The 7,684-nt window shown below is 43.3% G+C and overlaps 1 pseudogene; it reads right to left on the reverse strand.

The window, feature by feature from the left end:
- Nucleotides 1–6,154: 6,154 nt before the first annotated feature.
- On the reverse strand, nt 6,155–6,736 carry LOC123000195 (cytochrome c oxidase subunit 4 isoform 1, mitochondrial-like; annotated as a pseudogene).
- Nucleotides 6,737–7,684: the final 948 nt, after the last annotated feature.

The following is a 7,684-nucleotide window of genomic DNA, read 5'->3' on the forward strand; positions in this document are numbered from 1 at the left end:
ATCTCTTTCTAATTCTATCTCTGTCCCCAGAAGTAGCTGTGATCAGCAATTGTCTTCCATACTTTTTCTATGCACACACCACACATCACACCAAAAAACCTGCATGCGCACACACGCGCGTGCGCGCGCACACACACACAGTATAGTATAGTATAAGAGGATACGAGTAATCACTCTAAGATTGTCTGGGTTCCGATAGCTATATGTCCCTGGGCAAACTACTTCGCTTCTCTGTGCCTTGGTTTCTTCCTCTGTAAAATAAGGATAATATTGGTCTCTACTTCAGAGGGTTGTTGTGAAGATTAAATGTTGGTACTTATAAAACAGTGACTAACGCAGAGTAAGGGCTTAAGTCTTATTACATATGCAAATAAGGAGGTCATATTAGTTATCCATTGTTGCATAACAACTCACACCAAAATTTAGTGGCTTACATAGCAAACATTTATTATCTGTGGGTCAGGAATGAAGGAGCAGCTTTGCTGGGTGGTTCTAACTCAGGGTCTCTCATATAGTTGGATGTTGGCAGGGGCTGCAACCATCTAAAGGCTTGACTGGATGTGTAGAACCTTATTCCAAGATGGCTCACTCACATGGCTGTCAGCAGGAGGCTTAATTTCTTGCCACATGGATACTGCCACAGGCTGCTTAAGTGTCCTTGTGACACAACAACTAACTTCCACCAGAGTGGAATCTAAGAGTGAGGAGGAATCACAGCATTTTTATGACTTCGCTCCGAAATTGCATACTACTACTTCTGCTTCATTCTATTTATTAGAAATGAATCACTACATATAGCCCACACCAAGGGAGAGGGATTGAAGGCCGTTGTAACAGAATTTATTACAACCACCACAAAGCTTATCCTAGACATGATACATGGTATCACGCTCTATATGTTGTCTTGCAATTTGCTTTTTATCATTTAACAAACGCTTTAGAGATTTTTCCCCATAAGCACATGCAGAATTACATCAATCTCTCTAATTTCCAAATGGTATTTCGTTGTAAAGATACAGCATACCTTTTTTTTTTTTGCCATTCTCAGTTTGGTGGGCATGTAGGTGTATTTTTCTTTCTTTGGAGAAAGCAAGAGCCTAAGTAAGGAAGGGGCACTTCTTAGAGATCCACAGTCCAAAGAAAAGTTAAGGGGTGCTTGGGTGGCTCAGTTGGTTAAGCCAACTCAATTTCAGCTCAGGTCATGATCTCGGGGTTGTGAGATAGAACCCGCCTTAGGCTTTAGGCTGGGCATGGAGCTTAAGATTCTCTCTCCCGCTGCGCCCCACCCCCCCCAAAAAAACAAGGAAAAGTTTATAAGTATCTAATTCCAAGGAGTTAGCAGTGGTAGGGGAGGAAAGAGACCTCTAGATTCCAAGCGACCAGACAGATTATAATCTCAGGACACGTATCAACAATTGTTCACATAAGAACACTAACATAACAACATTGTCACCACTGATTCCAGAGCAGCTGTTGCTGCCTCTGGCGCTAGTTCTACATTCCCTCCTAAGTGAGGCACGCCTGGAATCACAAGGTATGTCTTCAGCCTGATGTGCAGCTGGGATGGCCAAGTGTTCATAGCATTAGATATTAAACTCCAATGGGGTCTCCTCATACTGGTTTGAATCTTACTCATTGTGACAGATAATTTAAGTCAGCTATCTGCCATCCCTCCCTTCTCCCCACAATATTATGATTTTGTTTAGCTCTTCTGATTACCCTGGTTTTGTTTAGGATGGCAGTGGCCTAGTTTCAGAAGTTGAATCTGATCAGTCAAAGTCATTCACTGTAATTCCATTCACCAGATACTTACATTTCCTGCCTCCCTCACAGTGAGGGATGGTTCATGTAACCATTTTGGGCAATGGAATCTAAGTAAGCAATCAGTTGAGGAACTTCTTAGAAAGACTTCGCATTTTGAATGAAATCATCAGACATGGCTAGCAACACTCTATACTCTCTTTTTGCCTTAAACATAGACATAATATCTGGAGCTGGAGCTGCCATTTTGAGACATGTGACAGACAAAATTGAAAAGCCACCATGCTGAAGATTTGGGGTAGAAAATAGGAAACACACAGAGAATTCGATAATATTGTTGAGCTGCTGAAACAACTAGACTGTCTATCCACAGACTTTTTGTTATGGAGAAAAATAACTCTACTTTTTAAAAAGGTACTCCTTGTTGGTTTTCTGTTACTTGCAGCTGAAAACATTCCTGATGCATTTCTTGCTTCTCTCTACACTGTAAGTACAGGGACTCTGTCTAATATGCTTCCATTGACTCACCAGTGCCTTTGGGAGACACCTCTTTCCTGATACCGAGACAATCCCCACATTTCTGGCTTAGCAGAAGGCAGGGGGTTCCCCAGACAGGCAGATGGGTTCATGATACCCAGGCGACTGCAGAAATGTCTCTCTGCTATATAATGTCATTCAGTTCAGTTTCATTACTGGCAAAAATAAGACATCAAATCACTCTATAAAAGCTGAGAAATAAAATTTCTTTTCATCTTTTTCTAATTAAATACTCTTGGGTAGGGTCAGAGTACACCAGTCTTATATTAAATTCTGCTCATCAGCAAACAGTGTTCTAGCAGGGGAGAGACCAGGGAAAGCCTCCCACTAGTGATAGCCCAATCAGGGAATGTTGGCTGGTACATTATCCAGGCGGAAGAGTACTATCTCCTAGAAAGTGAAGTGGTTCTTTAGTAAAGTGGAGAGGAAAGTATTTTAAGAGTCTCATAACTGTTGACATAAGAAGAGACTGAACTTCAGAAAAAGTCATCTTAAGTTTGTTGAATGTAATCTGACTCCTGTAGACAATTCTAGAACCAACTTCAGGCCATGTATGGGGGATAAAACAAGGGCTGAATTAGCCTATAATCATCAAGCTTTTGATAAATATAACTGGGACTTGTAGCATCTTAATTTTCTAGTGTGTTATAGTAGAAAGAAAGATTTTTGGAATTCACAAACCTAATCAGAATCCAGCTTCTAGCTCCTACTACTCTGACTCTGGGCCAGTTACTTTCCCTGAGCTTTGGTTTCCTCCCTTCATAGTACTCCCAACCTCAAAGGATTTTTATGAAGATTTAAATAAAATCATATGGGCAAAGAGCTGGCACATATCATTACTACTGCTACTTCCACTATTATCACTACCAGTATTACCACTAACTACCATCACCGTCACCATCACTACTATTTGCAATAGAAAAGACGAAGCAGGCTTTGCATCACTGTTCTGTTCTAGATGGAGGTACTCATTTTATTTTTTTTAAAGATTCTATTTATTTGAGAGACAGAGAAAAAAAAACACGAGTTGGGGGAGGGGCAGAGAGAGGGAGAAGCAGACTCCCCACGGAGTGCAGAGCCCTACGCTGGTGGGGGGAAGTCCACCCAGGGCCAGATGCAGGGCCCCATTCCAGGCTTGATCCTAAGACCCTGAGATCATGACCTGAGTCAAAGTCAAACACTCAACTGACTGAGCCACCCAGGCATCACTAGACAGAGGTATTTAAGATGAAGAAGACAAACCTACCTTTCAATGAATGAAGAGGGAAGACCATAGAATCAAATTTCTCTACCCTGTTGAAACAAATCACCTTCCTTTGGGTTTTAGAAGGACCCTCTGGCAGGTGAATTGTCCTTGCTGTTTTTGGTCAGAGCCAGGAGAACTGCTGTCTGCATGCCCCCAGCCTGACTTTGAAGTAGTGCTTTGACAGCCTTTCAGGAAGCATGCCACCTGCTTCTGCTGCCTTTTTGTTTGCAGGGCTGTGAGTTTCCATTTCTGTCCTCCGGGAAGAATTTATGATTTCCTCCCTAGTAACCCCTCTCCTCTGAGCCCCTGATTGCAAAAGATAGCTCTCCTCACCCCCTTCAGACACCACAGGGCTATTATTTAAAGTCTGTTCTTCCCCAGCCAGAGGGAGCGTTCTCCACTGATGAATACAATGATGATAAAAACATTGCTTCTATTTTGTTAGAAATGCTATATCTTTCTTTAAAACAAAACAAAACAAAACAAAACCTTTTTCCTTTTGAAAACTGTAATGCACTTGCACTATGGAAAACACAGATAAGCAAAACAAGAAACATAAAACTGCCCATAATCAGAGTGCATCAGTATTCACAAACAACGTGCATGATTTCAGTCTTTTTCCTGTGCATATTTATATACTTTATTTTCAAATTGGAACCTAATCATACTCCATACTATAGTCTTCAGTATATTTTCATTAATCAGTGAGAAATCAACAGCTTTCCACATCTTTCAATACCTGTTTTTAGCATTGTTTGTTTCCATGGAATTCGATTATGTGGGTACCATCATTTACTATTTATTTTTTTTGGTTTATTATTTAACCAATTCCTTGTTGTTGGGCATTTAAGTTGTTTACAAATTTTCACTATTATTAACAATGCTATAGTTACCAACAACCTTCTTACTCATTCATAATTTTCTCCCTGGGGTCTATGCCTAGCGGATGATTTGCTGGGAGGGTTATGCATATTTTAAAGGTTTCAAAAGTTCCTATTACTAAATGGTATTCCCCAAAAGGCTCTGTCAGTCTGCAGTGGGTGTGGCAGCACCTTAAACCAAGGTGCTTTCTCAGCAGATTCTCATACAGCCCTATATGATAGGACAGATGTGACTGTACACATTTTGGAAGCTGAGTGAACTCAAGTGCAAAGAGGTTACAAAAAAGTACCCCCAGGTAAATGAATGAAGTGAGTTGCCAGAGAGATCTGTGTTTGATAAAACAAATTCTGAAGGACAGTTACCAAAACAAAGTGACTATGGCAGCTGCTCTGGAGCTTTACTTTTTGAAAGTAATTAGATCTTGGGGACAATTGTCTATTAAGTGTTTGGCCATAAAACCATGTCATCAGCAGATAGAAGAGCGCTTACCTTTCTGTTTTCTGTCTTCAGAGCAGGCACTTGGAGAGTCAGGAGTTCAGCTCAATCCAAGATTCCAGAATGGTCAAGTGACTTGGCAAAGACCACTCAGTGAGTTAGTGGCCAAGTCAGGACTGGAAGCCAGGTGTCCCCACTCCTGGATGACTGCTTTTTGTGACAAACAATGTCCTCCGAGACAATTGGGCTGTCACCATTGACAATGTCCTTCAATCTTTTAGTTTTATAGACTAGAGCAAAGAGCTGGGGATCTTGTTGAAAAGGCAAATTCTGATGAACTCTGTCTGAGATAGGGCCTAAGGTTCTACATTTCAACCAAATTCCCAGCTGATGTCTAGGGTCCAGACCACTCTGAGTCACAAGCAGCTAGAGAATGGCTCAGATAAAGACAAAGCAATGATCTAGATAAAGACAGGCCTTACTGACAAATAGTGTAGCATTTAAATGTTGGTGACTGGAAAGGGAGTTGCTGGTATTTACGAGTCTTAAAATAAAGGTCTTGTCCTTTTCCATCAGAAACACTATGACAGAAGACCAGCTCAACAAGCCAAAGGCAGGCCTGGGGCTGTGGCGGCCAAGTGATGTTCAGACACACCCATCAAGAGCACAGTAAGTTCCTCTGTTGTGAGGAAGCTGGGGCAGCAAGACAGCCAGAATAAAAGCCACTGTGTTTAACATTCCAAAGGCGTTCCCAGTGTCTCCCAGAGTCCTCATTAACTACCTGGAGAATTACCAACTTCTCAAATTCTCGGATGGGGTGAGAGCCTCCTGCCCCTGTCTTTCACCAAACCTTATGACACCTGGATGACGGAAAAGTTGCACTTGATGAGGAGAGAAGAGGAAACAGCCTGGGCACAGAAACAGAACTTTGGCTTGTGAGATTTCAAAATCACAGGCATGGCTTACCCTCTCACAAGTAGAGGCAAAAGATGTCAGCGTTGTTGGCAGTCCTGGGCACGGAGCTTTGGGATTGCAATTATAACGGTTTTCACCGCAGGGGGAGTAGGCGAGGGAGGGCCTTTTGGTGCACAGAGGGGTGAGGGGCTGTGTCCAGCCTGGGCCAACCACGGGGCCAGGGAAGGAGCACTGTGAATGCTAGTTGTGTATTTTTTCTTCCACATAAACTGCTCACTTATTAGCACTGGTACTGCAACACAGCAGTTTCCAGTAAATACGCTGAGCCGCATGAAGTGGCAGAACAAGGTGAGGCTCCGATGCTTGAGCAGAGGATGCTTATTTCTTCTATTTGCTCTTGTCGTAGTCCCACTTGGCTGAGAAGCCCTGCATCGGGCTGACCTTCATACCGAGCATCCTCTGGGCCTGCTTGGCCACCCACTCCTCTTCAAAGGTGTGCGGGACAGGGCCGTACACACAGTGCTTCTCCCAGATCAGAACAGGAGCGGGACACCCCAGGAGAACATGGCGGCGCCCACAACCGTCTTGCACTTGTGCGTGCTCCTGTTCGTATCGGCAAAGCTCTCGCTGAACTTACCGCGGCACAATTCAACATTTTCATCAACGGAGAGGATACTCCCGGGGGCCTCCTCCTTTTCTTTCAAGGTCTTCCGGCTGGCAGAGAAAATCTTGACGTGGGCTGCATCAGGCAAGGGATAGTCGCGCCGGTCGACAGAACTCGGCAGAGCATAGTCACCCTTCCCGACATTTCCATGTGCTCGCATACACACGGAGGTGGAAATAGCTCGCTTCTTGTCAGTGAGGCTAAATACTCCGGTCACCAACGTTCTTGCCGCTCTTGCGGGAGCAGCCAGCCGAGGCTGCCGCCTTCGCCCCCTGTGCGCAACCGCAACCGGAAGAGTGCTCTTTCTTTGGACTTGGAACCAGGAAGTGCTGGCGTTTAAAGTAGAGTTAACAGGATCACAGGGAAGCATTTTAGAGGTTACAAAATCCTAGCATTTAAAAGTCATGTTCCCTGGAGTTCTCAAGATTCTATGTGATTCTATGATTCTATGTGAACATGTTTCAAAGACTACTGTTTTCTGTAAGGTATAATGGGATGTGGGGCTGGTCCTTCCCCACCCCCACCCCCATTCTAGCATCAATTTATATCTATTTTATACACTGGGATTCTGAATATTATTTATTTTTGTGAAGGGTTGTTTACTTAAAATTTGTTCTTTTTTAACTTCCTCACTTGACAGGAAAGGAAGGTGACTTTCTGATACTTAAAGCAAGTTCATGATGTAACACAATGGTCTTCACCTCCACCCCCACTCCCTCACTGTGGTGGTGCCATGTTACTGTAATCAAACAGGACCCAGAACACCTGGCTGAATTCTTTTCTGTCAGAGATGCCCATTTATTTTTCTCCAGTTCTCCAGTTCCCAAAATCCAAACTTGTGCCCAGATTTATAATATTTCATATACAGCATGGTCTGGAAATAGGACTGACCTAAGTTGTGGTGGACAGGGTTGTCCGTGTGGTGTGATACCTGCCCATCTAACTGGAGTTCCCACCATGGGTTGGGCCAGCATTTTTCAAATGAACTCAGGTGTCAGTGCACCAGTGAAACAGCAGAAATTATTGACTTACTTAATTCCATCAAACAAATGAGAAACCAGTCTGCCAGCAGAAAAGCCAGCTGGTAAAGCACACAGAATAACTTTGTAATCACACGCACTTGCGTTAGTCATTAAGACCAGTCACACATGTTTTGGATCTCCTGGGCACATGGTGAGCTTGCACTTCTCCATTTTCTTTCACAGGCATTGCCATATAACATGGTTTGGCCAAAGAAATGTGAG

The sequence above is a fragment of the Ursus arctos genome, unplaced genomic scaffold (assembly GCF_023065955.2).
Source record: "Ursus arctos isolate Adak ecotype North America unplaced genomic scaffold, UrsArc2.0 scaffold_7, whole genome shotgun sequence".
NCBI classification, from domain to species: Eukaryota; Metazoa; Chordata; class Mammalia; order Carnivora; family Ursidae; genus Ursus; species Ursus arctos.